Source organism: Engystomops pustulosus, chromosome 3 (genome assembly GCF_040894005.1).
Source record: "Engystomops pustulosus chromosome 3, aEngPut4.maternal, whole genome shotgun sequence".
Taxonomy (NCBI): domain Eukaryota; kingdom Metazoa; phylum Chordata; class Amphibia; order Anura; family Leptodactylidae; genus Engystomops; species Engystomops pustulosus.
Genome location: NC_092413.1, coordinates 15,234,942 through 15,253,981, shown reverse-complemented (window position 1 = coordinate 15,253,981; position 19,040 = coordinate 15,234,942). Strand labels below are relative to the sequence as shown.

General features: G+C 43.6%; 1 protein-coding gene across 2 annotated transcripts in view; it reads right to left on the bottom strand.

The window, feature by feature from the left end:
* The window catches only part of ESRRG (estrogen related receptor gamma), a 620,288-nt gene that overhangs the window by 503,012 nt on the left and 98,236 nt on the right, over positions 1-19,040 (bottom strand). The gene's annotated exons all lie outside the window — the stretch shown is intronic.

Genomic DNA, 19,040 nt, shown 5'->3' with positions numbered 1-19,040 from the left:
GATATTATGGGATCATAAATCCCTCAAGACGTCCAAAGGTTATTCTAGACACTAGAACTAGCAGCCACCTGGATGAGGTATAAGGAACTCGGGTTCCCTGGAAGAGATTCAGACAATTCACAGGGAAACATGTAGAACCAAAAATTGTAATAAAAACATGTTCAGAAGGTTTTTACCAATGACTCTGTATGTTATGTCTGTCACACTACCCTTCACAGTACCCTGTACTGTGACATCACTGTGTGTATTATCCCTGTACTGTGACATCACTGTGTGTATTATCCCTGTACTGTGACATCACTGTGTGCATTATCTCTGTACTGTGACATCGCTGTGTGTATTATCCCTGTACTGTGACATCACTGTGTGTATTATCCCTGTACTGTGACAGCACTGTGTGTATTATCTCTGTACTGTGACATCACTGTGTGTATTATTCCTGTACTGTGACATCACTGTGTGTATTATCCCTGTATTGTGACATCGCTGTGTGTATTATCCCTGTACTGTGACATCCCTGTGTGTATTATCTCTGTACTGTGACATCACTGTGTGTATTATTCCTGTACTGTGACATCACTGTGTGTATTATCCCTGTACTGTGACATCACTGTGTGTATTACCCCTGTACTGTGACATCACTGTGTGTATTATCCCTGTACTGTGACATCACTGTGTGTATTGCCCCTGTACTGTGACATCACTGTGTGTATTATCCCTGTACTGTGACATCACTGTGTGTATTATCTCTGTACTGTGACATCACTGTGTGTATTATCCCTGTACTGTGACATCACTGTGTGTAGTATCTCTGTACTGTGACATCACTGTGTGTATTATCCCTGTACTGTGACATCACTGTGTGTAGTATCTCTGTACTGTGACATCACTGTGTGTATTATCTCTGTACTGTGACATCACTGTGTGTATTATCCCTGTACTGTGACATCACTGTGTGTATTATCCCTGTACTGTGACATCACTGTGTGTATTATGCTGTACTGTGACATCACTGTATGTATTATCCCTGTACTGTGACATCACTGTGTGTATTTTCCCAGTACTGTGACATCACTGTGTGTATTACCCCTGTACTGTGACATCACTGTGTGTATTATCCCAGTACTGTGACATCACTGTGTGTATTATCCCTGTACTGTGACATCACTGTGTGTATTATGCTGTACTGTGACATCACTGTGTGTATTATTCCTGTACTGTGACATCACTGTGTGTATTATCCCTGTACTGTGACATCACTGTGTGTATTACCCCTGTACTGTGACATCACTGTGTGTATTATCCCTGTACTGTGACATCACTGTCTGTATTACCCCTGTACTGTGACATCACTGTGTGTATTATCCCTGTACTGTGACATCACTGTGTGTAGTATCTCTGTACTGTGACATCACTGTGTGTATTATCTCTGTACTGTGACATCACTGTGTGTATTATCCCTGTACTGTGACATCACTGTGTGTATTATCCCTGTACTGTGACATCACTGTGTGTATTATCCCTGTACTGTGACATCACTGTGTGTATTATGCTGTACTGTGACATCACTGTATGTATTATCCCTGTACTGTGACATCACTGTGTGTATTTTCCCAGTACTGTGACATCACTGTGTGTATTATCCCTGTACTGTGACATCACTGTGTGTATTATGCTGTACTGTGACATCACTGTGTGTATTATCCCTGTAATGTGACATCACTGTGTGTATTTTCCCAGTACTGTGACATCACTGTGTGTATTATCCCTGTACTGTGACATCACTGTGTGTATTATGCTGTACTGTGACATCACTGTGTGTATTATCCCTGTAATGTGACATCACTGTGTGTATTATCCCTGTACTGTGACATCACTGTGTATTATCCCTGTACTGTGACATCACTATGTGTATTATCCCTGTACTGTGACATCACTGTGTGTATTACCCCTGTACTGTGACATCACTATGTGTATTATCCCTGCACTGTGACATCACTGTGTGTATTATCTCCTGTACTGTGACATCACTGTGTGTGTTATCCCTGTACTGTGACATCACTGTGTGTATTATCCCTGTACTGTGACATCACTGTGTGTATTATCCCTGTACTGTGACATCACTGTGTGTATTATCCCTGTACTGTGACATCACTGTGTGTATTATCCCTGTACTGTGACATCACTGTGTGTATTATCCCTGTACTGTGACATCACTGTGTGTATTATCCCTGTACTGTGACATCACTGTGTGTATTATCCCTGTACTGTGACATCACTGTGTGTATTATCCCTGTACTGTGACATCACTGTGTGTATTATCCCTGTACTGTGACATCACTGTGTGCATTATCCCTGTACTGTGACATCACTGTGTGCATTATCCCTGTACTGTGACATCACTGTGTGTATTATCCCTGTACTGTGACATCACTATGTGTATTATCCCTGTACTGTGACATCACTGTGTGTATTATCCCTGTACTGTGACATCACTATGTGTATTATCCCTGTACTGTGACATCACTGTGTGTATTATCCCTGTACTGTGACATCACTGTGTGTATTATCCCTGTACTGTGACATCACTGTGTGTATTATCCCTGTACTGTGACATCACTGTGTGTATTATCCCTGTACTGTGACATCACTGTGTGTATTATCTCTGTACTGTGACATCACTGTGTGTATTATACCTGTACTGTGACATAACTGTGTATATTATCCCTGTACTGTGACATCACTGTGTGTATTATCCCTGTACTGTGACATCACTGTGTGTATTATCCCTGTACTGTGACATCACTGTGTGTATTATCCCTGTACTGTGACATCGCTGTGTGTATTATGCTGTACTGTGACATCACTGTGTGTATTATCTCTGTACTGTGACATCACTGTGTGTATTATCTCTGTACTGTGACATCACTGTGTGTATTATCCCTGTACTGTGACATCACAGTGTGTATTATCCCTGTACTGTGACATCACTGTGTGTATTATCCCTGCACTGTGACATCACTGTGTGTATTATCCCTGTACTGTGACATCACTGTGTGCATTACCTTTGCACTGTACCATACCCTAATAATTATACTGTTAGTTAGCTGCTGAGGATAACCACAATACAAGTTTCTTTATGGTGGTTACCGGTTCTACCCTTCTCCGTAGTCCTCGTATGTTTATATATCGTTATCCATATATATATATAGAGAGACTCGCGATGTAACCGCTTCCTTTCTGCGATACTTTTACACTTCTTATTAAAAGCCCCATCACTTCTCCTCCCGCTCCCGGGGGTAATGTCGTTTCCGTACTTCCTATAAGAAGTAGATGGTGGGGCCGGTGACAATGGCTTCCCCTCCGCCGGCCGCTCTCAGCTATTACTGTTTGCTATCAGCGCTCCGGCAATGTATTAGTGTCACTTACCTCCCAAACATTAGAATATACAGGAAAATAGCTTCTCATTTATGTGATTTATACCGGCGAGGTGCCGGAGGTCAAGCGTTTCTTTCCTTCAGATTCTAATGTATCACCTCTGGCTAAAAAGATCTGTGTTTAATCACAATCTACTCCGCGCCGCTCCTGACATGAGGGAATAACGGGGAACGCGGCGCTTTCCGCAAGCGTGGAATATCTGATTTACTGGAGGAATAAAATGATAGAAGAACTAAAGACTACCATAAACTGCTCACAAGTACCCTCAACTTAAAGACTCCCCGGCCGCCTCTTACCTCCCAGTTAAATAATCTGTCGAAGGGCTGAAAGTGGTGACTCCATTAATTCCTATTGCCTAAATATGCTTAACCTTTCCTACGTAATGTGTCTTCTCATCAGTGTGTTTCCCCATCCTGGAGGAAGCATTAGGAAGGGCTTTATTAATGTTGCCTATTAATGGCTCGTGATAACCGGATTTAGACTTGGGGAAATTCTTGGCTTGACGACCCCCCCCCCCCCCCAACCCTCGGGTGCGAAATAGATTGCTTTGTGAAATATCACAAATTTAACAAGAGACTTCGGAGTAATGACTCCCCGCATCCATCCAAAGGGGGCCGCTTTAAATCAGGAATGTTCTGACTGAACGGACTAATCAAATTAAGAGCCAATAGTAAAATAGGATTTGGCTCTCGTAGATATATCACCCCGGCGGCATACCGGTGGACAGCACCTGCCAGTCTCTCCCGCTTTATTTACTGCCCCACTGGGAACCATTAAAGGACAGTTAAGGAACTGCAGAACACTGTAAGGATCCTGTAAACTTGGCCGATGAGGACTAATCGTTAATGCTATAACAAATAACATCACTCACTCGAATCCTACCGGACCGGAACAAATGAAGCCGGTAGATTATTGGGGTGATTCATTATCCAGGATACCATATATGGATTGGAGCAAGGCTGGAGAGATTGGTTTGGGGGCATTTTTTTTTTTTACGATCAGCAGATTTTTATTGAACGGACTGGAAGGGAACAAAAATTTGGGACATTAAACCACCGACGGGTCTTCAACCGACAAATGTTTCAATTCTAAAATCAAGCTGTATCAAGTGCAAACAAACTCCAACAAACATTATGGATGGCTGTTCCTGACACTTATACCAACGGCAGGCAACAGCATTTTGGCTTTGTTATACATGTGGTGCACAGAAACCGAGATGTACCGAACCTCCTCGGCACAGATGTAGCTCATTGGAATCATCTCATGGTCATGGTACACTAAACCACTGGCTAATTGGGACCTGTGGGTGGTTCAAAGTCTCAATTTACCCGGAGGGCGCATTCACACAATGGGGCAGATTTATTTACCCGGTCCCGTTGCAATCCTGCGGTGCATTGTCCGACGAGGATTCGAGTCTGCCAGGATTCACTAAGATCGTGCGTCCGAGTTCCTGCATGTGTCGCTTCTGTGCCGAGGTCCGCCGTAGTTCATCTGCTTCTACCTGGTACATGTGAGTGCTTGTTCTTGCGAGACATTTCCTTTTTTAAATTCCGCGGTTTGTCTGAATTTGCCGGGTTGTCCGACGGCCACGCCCCCCGATTTCTGTCGCATGCAAGCCGGCACCTATGCGCCACAATCCGATCGCGTGCGCCAAAAATCCGGGGCAATTCAGGGCAAAAGAGAAATATTCGGGAAACCCGACAAAAGTGTCGCTTTCAGAACCCTTAGTAAATGTGCCCCAATGCGTTGCTTCGCGTTTTTTGATGCATTTTTGAAGCATTCCAAAGGCTTCAACCTTGAACACATGCTAAGGTTACATTGCGTTTCCACTGCATCTGCTATAACGCAATGTATCCTCCTCAGCATGTGATCAAGGCTGAAGCCTTTGGAATGCGTCAAAAATGCATCAAAAACGCAACACATCACGTGAAAGCGCCCTCACAGGTTTAGTATCCAGAGAACACAATTTGACTGGTGAGACAAAGCCTGGTGCCTCCATTCTGCTCCAATTAGCTATATTATTTTATTAACCTTCCCCATTGGGTGTCTTCTAAATTGTTCACTGCCTTCCGAATGGAAGCTGACATTACGTCAGAGACATAGTCCTGCCATTGTTCCAGGTCGGGGCCAAGGGCACATTAAGACACCCATGTGCCTGGGGCTGTATGAATAGTATAAAGTCTGGAATCACTTCCTACATCTGGTACTAGAATCAGCTTCTTGGGGAATGGAGGATGTGTCCCTTCTGCTGCTTTCAATCTGCATTTTTAAGATCTTTTGAGGACCTTGAAAGTTCCTTAAATGGATCATGTGCACATGTGTATCGTGAGCAGGAACAGATATACAAGGATTTCATGGGTGAAGATCCGTCTCAATATAAAATTTGGTGGGTGGATTGGGTGGCCATTGGCCCCCTTGAAGTCTTTAGCCCCGGGCTCCCGCCCAAATTGCCTAGATTATAATCTACTACTGGTCAGGGCAATAAAAGGGTCATGTCTGTGACTTACAAGAATCTCAACTTAAGAATTTAAAGGCAATTTTTGGAAAAACCCAACAGGATGCGGTGAACAAACCAATGAAGGCAATGAATGGGGCACCAATTGGGCACCAAATACGTTGACTTTTCATGTTAAATTTTGTTTGTTGGAGGTAACAAAACACTGAAGAAATCTGTAAATTTATACATTTAAAAAGACTAGAAAGGAAACTTCTAGCTAATGGCAGCACTTTGATTCATTATCAAGGATACAATATATGGATTGGAGCAAGGCTGGAGAGATTGGTTTGGGGGCATTTTTTTTTACGATCAGCAGATTTTTATTGAACTGACTGGAAGGGAACAAAAATTTGTGACATTAAACCACCGACGGGTCTTCAACCGACGAATGTTTCAATTCTAAAATCAAGCTGTATCAAGTGCAAACAAACTCCAACAAACATTATGGATGGCTGTTCCTGACACTTATACCAACGGCAGGCAACAGCATTTTGGCTTTGTTATACATGTGGTGCTGTATCCTGTTGGGTTTTTCCAAAAATTGCCTTTAAATTCTTAAGTTGAGCTTCTTGTAAGTCACAGACATGACCCTTCTATTGCCCTGACCAGTAGTAGATTATAATCTAGGCAATTTGGGCGGGAGCCCGGGGCTAAAGACTTCAAGGGGGCCAATGGCCTCCCAATCCACCCACCAAATTTTATATAGAGGCGGATCTTCACCCATCAAAATTTCCCAGGTCCTTAGAGGAGTGATCCCATATATACAAACATCCACTGTATATAAGGTGAGCCAAACAGCTGATCTATGGGGACACTGAAAGTTATACCCCCCCCCCCCTCCATCAATGGATACGGTAGGATATGATACGCATCCTATAAAATACGGTAGGTCATCAGTATTTATAGTTTAGAAACCCCCCTGCAACACTAATTGCATCTTTAGATGTAAAGAGCCTGTCTTAGGGGCGGTAGAAATATAGCCATGACTTGAGTTTGGCTTGAGTTTGACACTTGAGTTTGAATTGAGTTTGACTTGAGTTTGGTGTTGCAGCTTAGATCATTCATGTTTTAGGGCTCATTCACAATTTCGTTGACTAACTATTAATTTAGTGTGAAAATGATTAAGAAAATAAGAAAAAATCCATATTACACATCCATAACTGATCCGTACATCCATAAACAAATGGAAATAAGTCTTTAAAGGAAATCTACCACCAGGAGGAAGGATTGTAAACCAAGCGCACTTACATGCTGGGGTGTGCCCCCTCTGGCAGGATCTGCTTTTATTTCATCTTCTTAGGTCCTTGTTTTGCAAAAAAAAAAAAGGCTTTAAAATTATGCAAATGAGTCTGAGGAGCCCCTCGGGCTCATTTGCATAATTTTTTAGCTTTTTTTCCGGAACCAGAAGAACATAAGAAGCTAAAAGAAGAGTGAATCCTGCCAGAGGGGGTCACACACCAGTTATGTAAGTGTACTTGGTTTACAATCTTTCATCCTGGTGGTAGATTTCCTTTAAGCTGCACAGTAATTCCAGTTGTAATGTTTTTAGAATAAAATAAGACCCACCCTGAATATCCCCTTTAATAGCAGTCGTAGGTTTAGTGCTTTTGCTGGAGACACAGCGCAGAGAATTGTCTAGGGGTCGGATGAGAGTTATGTAGATTTTTGCCCTAGGACACGACTGCCCTGGAGATTTGTTTAACCCTTCGACCCCCCCACTAAAAAAAAGTCACCGGTGCTTCTATCTTTTTTATTCCTTGATTGGTTCCTGCCAATGTACTTTTGCCCGTGAGATCCCAAAAGGCTGCAACGATTATAAAAAGTCATTCTTAGCAGGTAATTGTAGTCGCAGTTAAGATAATTTCCAGTCCGTGGCGGCTTCTTGGCGAGTTGTTTGCTAAGGGCCGTTTCCTGCTTAACATTACAGATGAATCCGAGTCCTAACATTGAAAATAGCTGAAGTGGAATTACAATCTTAAAGTTGTACATTAAACACTGCAGGCATGCAATCACAATGATTACTAAGATGGCATCTAATCTCTTCATAATTATTGCAGAGCATGACTGCAAAATCAATGACTGCAAACTCAGAACTGGTCATTATCCAGGCGAAGGCAGAAGAGCAGGACTCACATTTCACTGCCTCGTTCCTCCGAGCTCTGAAACAAATGTGCCGTTTCTGGTGGAAAAGCTTTGTGCTGGTAAACAAACAGCAAAAAAATCGGCCGGCGAGACAATTGGATGCACGACCCTCGTGGAACTGTCCGGAAGTGCCCTCAACCTATCCACATCATTGAGACGAGAGGTGGAGGGGGCACTTAACCCACTTGGAGCTAAGAAGATGAGGAACAATTCATACACTTGAAGAACGCTAAGGAGTCTCGAGTCTTACAAACCATAAAATACTTCAAAGAGACATGTAAGAGTAGACAAAAATCTAAGAAGTAAAGTTTACTGTCTAATAAAACAAAGGGCCCGATTCGCGTTTACCCGACGTGTTACCAGAATATTTCCGATTTGCGACGATTTCCCCTGAATTGCCCCAGGATTTTGACGCACGCAATTGGATTGTGGGCATCGGGGCTGGCATCGGGGAGCATCTCCGGACGAAAGCCCAACGGATTCGGGAAAACCGCTGCATTTAAAAAAAAAAAGTGTCACGGGACTCGCGCTTACCTGCACCAAGTATAGGCCGGTGAACTTCAGTGCATTCCGGCGGGCCTCAGCGGACTTCAGCGCAGCAGAGTCACCTGGTGGATGTCGGAGGAACTGCCTTAGTGAATCCTGGCCGGACCCGAATCCACTGCAGAGAACGCTCTGCTGGATCGCGAAAGGACCGGGTAAGTAAATCTGCCCTAAAATATCTAATACAATGGGGCAGATTTACTTACCCGGTCCCTGCGTGATCCCCGAAGTGCGTTGTCCGACGAGGATGAACAGCTGTCGCGATTCACTTACGGCGTGCGCCCGATATCCTGCATGTGTTGTTTCCCCGGAGTTCACCTTCTTCTTCCCGGTGCATGTAAGTGCTTGGCTTGTGACACAATTAGAATTTTAAATCCCGGGCTTAGTCCAAATCAGACGAGTTGTCTGACGGCCACGCCCCCGATTTGTGTTGCATGTGTCGTAGTTGCGATAAAATCCGATCGCGTGCGCCAAAATCCCCTGTGAAATGCAACGCAAATCGGAAAATCGTCGGGAAACCCGACGGAAATGCGGTCCGCGGACCCTTAGTAAATGAGCCCCAATGACTTCTCGATGAAAGACACCAGCTTTAAGAAGACTACTCTACAATACCCAATACAGTGAACTCTCTCCAAAATCATAAGACCACCACGTTAAGGAGAGCACTTTAGAAAGAGCACTCTAGAACTTTCTAGGAAGGTCCACCTCTTGGCTACTCTAGAATAACCTACACTGTGAACCCTCTCCAGTAGACTACCTCTTTAAGAAGACACCCAATGCAGTGATAGTTCCCTAAAACACCACTTTTTAAGTAAACTACCCCAGAAAAGCCAATACTAAAAACGAAATACTACCTCATAATACCCATAATACCCAATACCGTGAACCTTGCCCAAATGTTTGTCTCTAAGAGACTCCTCCCAAATACAGTAAACCCAACCCCATAGACAACCCTCAAAATATCCAATACAATGTAACCTCTGTAAATGATTAGCCTAAAATACCCAACACGGTAAAACATACCCAAAACATTACTTCTTAAGACCAATACAGAGGACCACCATGGTAAGAGGACTAACAACAATTACCCAATACAATGAACCCTCCACTAAACGGCACCTCTTAAAGACCACCTCCTCAAGAAGACCATTTTACAATGCAACTTTTGAAGAAAAGAGTTACTTTGGTTATAACATGTAACTATTTTTAAAGTCCAAGTAAATTAGGTTCTTACAAAATTGTGAATATTGCCCCATGTATGGTATCATGTGCCCTTCAAAATGTTGGTATACAATTTAGCAGCCAGGCCTGTTTTTCAGACCAACCGCTACACAGTTGTCTGGTTGCCTATCTCCTTCCAAATACAGTATAAAATAATCACCCTCATCCACAAAGCTCTGCACAATGCTACTCTTTCCGTTCAACATTCATCTCAATCTATCGCCCAATCTGTGCTCTTCGATCTTAGATTATTCTCTTCCTTAACTTGAACCTCTCATTCAAATCTCCTAGACTTCTCCAGAGCTGCTCCAATTCACTGGAATGCCCTACCTGTTATCCTACAAACACCATATGCCAAGCTCTAGGCTTCTCTGCAGTCCAATTGACCTTGGACGTTGTATATAAGATGCAGCTGATTACTGGTTCAAGTAGCGCCATTTTTATATATTAAAGAGAACCCGTCATACAAAATAACCCCCTAAACTAAATATATTTTCATAAACTGCCATTAGAGAGCATTGCCTCTATCCCTTCACTGTTCCTCTACATGCCTGTAAACCTAAGCAATGAGGTCCTAAAGATGTATGGAAATGACCTGTGAAATGTCCACTGAGTCATTAGCATATTCAAGCTGTCCACTCTATTCATGAGTGGGAGGCACAGCCACACCTCCAGTGCATGACTGACAGCCTGTATGATGATGTGAGGCTGTATAATGCTGTGAGGCTGTATAATGATGTGATGGCTGCTCCATGTGCTTGCTGGAGGCCACGCTCCCTGCAGCCTGTGTGTGTGTGTATAGGAGATACAACAGCTCCAGGATGCAGCCATGATATAGCAGAACACGTCAGGTACTTGTGTAGCTGATGTCTGTGTCTCACACATGTTATAGCAGAACATGTCAGGTACTTGTGTAGCTGATGTCTGTGTCTCTGTGTATTAAGAGGATGCAGCATGTCAGCAGATGCAGCACACACACCAGCAATGCTTTACTATACATTACACACAGACATGAGCAGGGGGAGGGGTAACAGGGGTGACATCACTGCCTCTGACTATGTGACCAACCTCATTTACATAATAAAGAAAAGATGATTTTACAATGATTAATGTATGAAATAACTAGATAAAGGCTGGGATGGGATCCTTGTGAGCTGCTCCAACAGGTAGAGGTGACAGGACAAGTGACACAGACCTGATGACAGGTGTCCTTTAAATTATTTTATTCTGTTCCCTTATAAAGAATGTCTAGACCATTATACAAGCTTTTATACCGCTTGTGTCACCCCCTCATCCTCATAGACTGTAAGCTTGTGTCACCCCCTCATCCTCATAGACTGTAAGCTCTTGAGTCACCTCCTTATCCTCATAAACTGTAAACTCTTGTGTCACCCCCTCATCTTCATAGACTGTAAGCTCTTGTGTCACCCCTTCATCCTCATAGACTGTAAGCTCTTGTGTCACCCCCTCATCCTCATAGACTGTAATCTCTTGTGTCACCCCCTCATCCTCATAGACTGTAAGCTCTTGTGTCACCTCATCCTCATAGACTGCAAGCTCTTGTGTCACCCCCTTCATCCTCATAGACTGCAAGCTCTTATGTCACCCCCTTCATCCTCATAGACTGTAAGCTCTTGTGTCACCCCCTCATCCTCATAGACTGTAAGCTCTTGTGTCACCCCCTCATCCTCATAGACTGTAAGCTCTTGTGCCACCCCTCATCCTCATAGACTGTAAGCTCTTGTGTCACCCCCTCATCCTCATAGACTGTAAGCTCTTGTGTCACCCCCTCATCCTCATAGACTGTAAGCTCTTGTGTCACCCCCTCATCCTCATAGACTGCAAGCTCTTGTGTCACCCCCTTCATCCTCATAGACTGCAAGCTCTTGTGTGAAGAACCCTCACTCCTCTTATTCCATATGACTGTTCCATATGTTTTCAAAGTATAAAAATAAAGGGAAGTAAGAGTTCTCATTCTGGGGACCAATTAAGGCCGCCTTGCAGTTACGTGGAGACTTACAGCCATTGATGCTCCACTTGGGGATTCTTGGAAATATGTGACTATGGTTTCCAGGATGGGATAAGGTAAACATTACCTCCTAGCTACCTTGTATGGCAGTGGCCTTAAAATCAAGCATGACTTTCAAGAAGCCTAATGACATAATGAGGGACTAAAGCCAATCCAGTATATCAATTCCAGAAAGAACAGATTCCTAACTGTAGATAGCACTGTTTCCATGTTTTTGCATCTTGTCATTACAGTGTAGGAAACTGGTTGCAAAGTCTCTGCAAAGAGAGCTCTTAATTCCTCTCACTCTACTAAAACTACGTTATAGACATGGACACAGCGCTGTCTACAGTTGGGAATCTGTTTCTTCTGAAATATATATACTGGTTAGGCTTTAATGCCACATCATATCCTTAGGCTTCTTGAAAGTCATGCTTGATGTTAAGGGGGCAGCCTTACAACTTTAGCTAAGAGGCAATGTTGTCCTTATGCCATCCCGAAAAACATAGTTGCCTCTAATCACAGTGACCATCTAAATGGATGACTCTCCTGTGCTATGACATCATCACCGGAACAGGAAGTGCAGAGCCTCGTGGATCGGGAATGGACCATCCTGGATCTTTTCATGACTATGTGATTTTGCCTTTTTTTAGATATATTTTTACCCCTTTAAGGGATGAATCTCTTCTCCTATGGCAATGTATGCCACTGACACAAATCATGTCCCTACTTTTAGAATTTTTTTTTTTTACATTTTTTGACTTTTAAGACTGATCCGTTTTATAGTTTCCCCTCCAGGCGCACAGATTGCAGCTTTTATCAGTATTAATGGGCCTCGCTCCCAATCTTTAACAGTCTCCAATCTTCATACTATTGATCCTCATCATTTTTATTTTGACTGTTTTTCCAAGACATAAAAAATTATGATTACACATCTTGGCAGCCGGGATGTCTGCTCCGTGGAAGCCAGATATCTTAACTTTTATGCTTTTGCCTTTTCACCTTTTCTTGTATGATTTGCAATTACCCCTCTGACCTCCTGGGTTTACACTATGGTGGGGCTTGTTTTTATACAATACGAAACGGCAGGGGGGGCAATATTGTAAGACACCAAAGATTAATATTTTAGGAAAATTGAGAAGGTGAAAGTTAACAAAGCCTCTAGTACTGCCTTAAAGGACATCTACCACCAGGATGAAGGATTGTAAACCAAGGACACTGACATACTGGTGTCCCCCCATCTGGAAGGACCTGCTGTTCCTTAAAGGAAACCTACCACTACTTTTCTACCTATTAAAGTAGATCCGGTGGTAGGTGCATCTAGTGTATGTAAGGATAGCGCTTTTTAGGGCTGATCCTTTACTCCCCTCTATCTTTTCTAATCTTTAATCAGGCTAATATGCTAATTTTCTAAAGAGGCTACTGGGGCGTGAAATAGCCGGAGCTTAAGCTACACCGCGTGGCTACTCCACACCCCAGTAGCCTCTTTGATCCTCCTACCCAGATATCTTCAGCACGCAGCTACAAGGAGTTGCGCTCATTCGTCCGCGAAGCCGGAGTTCTGCGCAAGCGCAGGAGCTCCGACTTTGGAGCCGAGATCGCACAGCCGCTGGCCTGTGTTCTGCACATGCAGAACTCCGGCTTCACGGAGGAGTGTACGCAGCTCCTTGTAGAGCCCTTTTTAGGGCTAATTCTTTTGTGGCCCATAACTTTTATAAATTATAATTTCCCCAATTTTCAAATTTCCTAAAGAGGCTACTGGGGCATGGAGTAGCCGGAGCTGAGGCTACATGGCACGGCTACTCCACGCCCCAGTAGCCTCTTGCATTCCGCCTACCAATACATCTTCAGTCTGCAAAGCTGCACATGCGCAGCAGCTCCGGGCTTCAGAGCCGCGCATGCGCAGAACCCAGCTCCGTAGACGAGTACATGCAGCTATCAGGAGCTGCGTGCTGAAGATGTCAGGGTAGGCGTAACGCAAGAGGCTATTGGGACATGGAGTAGCCGCACTGTGTAGCCTCAGCTCCCGCTACTCCACGCACCAGTAGCCTCTTTAGGAAATTTGGATATTGGGGAAGGTAAAATTTATAAAAGTTATGGACCACAAAAGAATAAGCCCTAAAAAGGTCTCTACTACTATACATTAGAGGAACCTGCCACCGGATCTACCTTGATAGGTAGATCCGTGGTGGTAGGTTCCCTTTAAGTCACTGCTATAATGGACATTTTCCTCTTACTGGTACAAGCAGAAGATCCATATTCCAGGCACTTCACCAAGTGAACCCACTCGGCTGAGAGCAAGGAAGAGGCGCATTAGTAAAGTGGATTCTTGCTTTAGGAATGAAAATTAGCCACTGGTTATAAGGATGAAACAAATGAAGCTGATTTAATGCGCCGCTCGCTGCCTTTCTGCCTTTATCCCAAGTTTGAGCAATTTTTCAAATCAGTGCCACAGGGCATGGAGAGACTTTTAGCTCCTGATGAAATTGCAAATGCGGAGGCACAATAAAAGCGCTCGCTATTGTATCTGAAATGCTAAACACTCGCGCGATACATGACAATGTTTTGCCGAATTTAGTCATTGACCTTTAGAAGTGTTTTGTGTTAACCAATTTGACATTTTTGTAAAAAAAAGAAACACATCTGCTGCGCTCTGTGAAAACATGGCTGAAAAAGACAAGCCAGCGTGTTTATCCGATGTAACGCGCCCGCCATAGGAGGGGGGCTCATTCGCTTTGGATGGTATGACATGTGGTGCACTCATATGTGCAGATCATGGATGGTTCACATGAACAGATTCTAAAGAAAACCTATCACCAGGTTTTACCCCACTAAACTAGTGCCCCCCTCAGGTAGGGTATGAATTGTCCTTTCTACAATTCCCTCTTTTATGTGACATCTTACCCGTTTACCTATTAAAAAAAAAATCCCTCCAAAGTCAGGAAAATATGACTCATCTCACCATATTTTCACGAGAGATGAGTCAAGTTTTTGGTTGAAAGAGTAGTGTCATTTCAGTAGCCCCTATCTTCTGTTCTAAGGCACCTAGAAATATAGTGCTGGTGTCATATAAAAGATAAGAATCTCCTCTTTTAGAGCTGTATGGCTTTGTGAGCTACAGTATTGGAGATACAGGCAGCTAAAGAGATAGTTGGAAATGCCAAACCCAAGTGGGATATGGTTCTTATCTATAATTAGACACAAAAGGCATGTTTCTAGTTGCGATAGAACCATAGATACGGTCTTCTGAAATTGCACTATCCCTGCCAGGGCCGGTTCCATGTTTCAGTAGGCCCCTGGGCGACACAGCCTCAGTGGGCCCCTTTGCAGTGAACTCATATGGAAGCATTTAAAATTAAGAAACTAAAACAGTCTCCTGTTCCCTAAACTATTCCCTAGTTTATCATCCCAAACAGCCTCCGCATGGTTATTTTATATACTGCCCCCTCATGGTTATTCTATATTAGGCTAACCTCATACCCTATGGATCCATTCGATACAGCCCTCCTCACACCCCATGGATTCCTTATATACAGCCTTATATGGGCCCCCCCAGCATCTCTACTTGCTGTACCGAGGTATCTGGAAGGGACTGCAGTCAGAGGACGTAGAGGTCAATGCAGGTGGAGGTCGGTCATGAGTGGTAGACAATCATAGGTCAGGACAGATAAGTGGACATGGTCAAGTATGCAGGAATAAGGCAATAAGGCACCTTTGCAAAAAATGGAGAGGTCCTAAGAAGCCTGAGATACTTGAGTATTGGCCTACGAAGCTGGGAGCTAGCACAATGCATTGACCATGAAGTAGACCTGGAATGCAGAATGGAGCCATCAGGATGGATGAGATGGTGAATTGTTCCATCTCCTATGGACACCACTGGAATAGAAGAAACGTATTGACCTATCATTGGGTTTATGTGCCAAAGCATTGTGTATTAGTGGTACAAGGGGGTGGATTTGTTATATCCGGGGTGCCAAACAAAGGGGTGTCTGGGACTTCTCTGAGGCATTGTCCTGCCCTGTATAGCAGAGCAGGGGGTCTACCATGGTTCTATGGAGGACATTATGAAGCAGACTCGCATATGGGTATGCTAACTTCACCTTACAACTGGTCAGAGAGAATTTTTTGCATCTCACCATTTTGTGGACCTCCCTAATCTCTGGGGTCCTCTACGCAATTGCTTTATAGGTAAATAGACCCTTTATGGGGTGTAGTGGTCCTGTTCCCAAAAAACTAATGCACTTGAGGTTGAGAAGATATACTCTCTTACCAATATGCTAAGATTTACTACTCCATTGACCACTGAATCTCCAGTTTAATAATATTAACCCATGAACCCCCACAACACCCGCTCCTGGCGTGCAGACCCTACATAAGCAGCTCATACACCAAGCAGATTATTCGAGTTCCACTCTGCTGAAACCTTTGCAGGGAGAATCTCTTTTCCTGCTCACAGTATTCCAGGTAGTGTAGCAAAACCACTTAAATCATGGTAAATTACACACCACATGCTGGTGGCTGGGTCATGGGAAATTATGAAGCTACGTGACGTCTCATTTGTTGTGCTGAAAACAAATGTAAATAAATTACTGCCTGAATCTCATTTACATCTCGAAAAATTCACCCGGCGGCATGACATGACTGCAAATTCTACAGATCTTTTTCATAGTTCTTTACAGAGCAGTGTCCCTCATTAGGAAGACGAGCAAGGGGAGACAACGCCATTACTAGGACGCCACCGTACGGCCATTTTCATGGTGTCCATTAACCATGTAGACTTGGGTTGATCAATGAAGTTTCCGGTCCATCAATTCCAGATCTTAAATTATTAGATGGGTCAATATCATGACAATTCCTCACTGTGGAGGACCAGAACTTACACACATTGGGGCTCATTTACTAAGGGCCCCACGGACCGCACTTTCTCGTCGGACATCCCGACGATTTCCATTTTGCGCCACTGGGACAGGGATTTAAAAGGGGTTTTTGGCGCACACAATCGGATTTTGGCGCAGTTGTGACGGCTTTCATGGGACAGAAATTGTGGGGGCGGGCCGTCGGACGATCCCAAGGATTCGGACAAACTGCAGACTTTAACTTCAAAATTGTGTCACAAGCAAAGCACTTACATGCACCGGGAGGAAGATGGTGAACTCCGGCGGAACTGAGCGGGGAAGCGACAGATGCAGGAAATCAGGCGCACTATCTAAGTGGTACCAGTGTTGGACAGGGTTTCCTTAGGCCCACCAGAGAAAATCAATTTGGGGGCCCACTCTTCATTATCCACCAGGAAATATACTCTAGCAGCCTCCAAATTGTGTTGTTTTCTGATGGACCTATGGGGTTCAGTATTGGGTTGAGCCAGGGCCCAGCGGAGGATCCTCTGGTACTCTGGTGGGCCAGTCCGACACTGCGCGGCACAGTGTATTCCGTACGGACAATACACTTTCGGGAACTCTGAGGGACCGGGTAAGTAAATGTGCTCCATTATGTGGACAATGAATACAGGTGGTGTCATTTCCCCTCAGATGGTGCTATGCTGGACTTAAAGATATGTTGCAAGGATCCCTCAACGGTTGATCACTGGAGATCCCATAGATTCTCTGATAATCCTATTATTGGAGATGTTCCCACCACCCCAGTTCTCTTCACATGCTTATAATCTGATAACATTTTTGGTCATCTCATCTGTTTTTCATAATTTTTGGGGACAATGGTTGCAATGGTGACCCATTCACTTGGAGTTTTCAGTGGGCACTAAGCCAGTTCTGATTGCAACTCCGTGTCCTTTAATATGGTCATTTTTAGGTACTCTCTGAAACCAATGAAGTTGAGCAATACCTGTTATCCCAGTAATTGGGGTTCCAATGGTGGTTAGCACTGGAATTGAATCCGACAAAGGCAGGGATATTAAGTAGGCAGGACAAAGACTCTTTCCTGACAATAAGAGGTCAGTCTGCTCTGCCAAAAACTGTAGGTCATGGATGTTATCCCTGCATATTAGTCGTAGGCATCCTGTGGAGCTCGCAGTTTCTCAGCGGTTGGTACCGAGTTTTTGGGGTTCAATCTAAACATAGGAAAAGCTTGTGGGGTTCATAAGGAGTCCAACTAGCCCTGTCCGTTGAACTTTGGAGGGTTCTTGTCTACGTCTTGTGTATACTTATCGACCCCCCCCCCCATACTAAACTAATTCCTATACATTTGGACCAGTGGTGCCATAAGATTCTCCTCTATTTGTATGGATTTTCTCGGAATAGTTCAGTTTACCTGTAACACTCCAAAAACGTACTGATAGGTGGTTGATATAGAATTCAGATTGTGATCCCCCCATGTGTATGGAAACTGGCGTGAATAATGAGAATCTCTGTGCAGTGCTGTGCGCATGTGCTATGTATATAGACATATATATTATAAATAAGCAAAACACTATCCAAAATGTATTAAAAAACTTACAAAAAAAAAATCCACCAATAATTCTATATAGACAGTAGTTTATCATTGGAACATGCAATAGAGAGAGCCCATGCTCAAAAATCCTCATAAATATGTCAAAAAATTGTATATAATAGAGCCCAGAGTATACGGGAGCTGCGGCTATTAGGAAGGGAGGTCGTCTTTAATGAGAATACATAAGGCTGGGTGTGGCGGAGGCTATCACTCTTACTGCCGGCCCGTAGTGCAGCAAATGTAAATGAGGTGTCGAGCGCAGGACAGATTGCCGTCTACCAAATAAATAAATTAATAAATGGAACGCTAAATTTATCTCACAGCCAAAAAAAAGAGCTGGGTCTAAAGGAAAAACATAGCGAGCGCCTCATTGTCCATAAATTGGAAAAATTGAAAACAAAATGTAGAAAAGTGTAAAGCACAAATGTAAAAGGGGCTCATTGAAGGTTATATGGACTCTAAGAAGAAGTTTTTACTATAAGGATTGGAATAATATGGTTAAAGTTCTGGAAAAGTAGCGCCATGTTTGGCCACAGGTTGCGTGTGGTATTGCAGTTCATTTGTATTTGCTCAAAGAGGATCCTTCAACTTAGACGTTTATGGAATATCCACAGCCTGATAGATTAAAGATTCCTGGAAAACCCCTAGATCAGTGATGGCAAACCTTTTAGAGACCAAGTGCCCAAACTACAACAAAGACCCGCTTATTTATCGCAAAGTGCCAAAACAGAAATTTAATTTGTG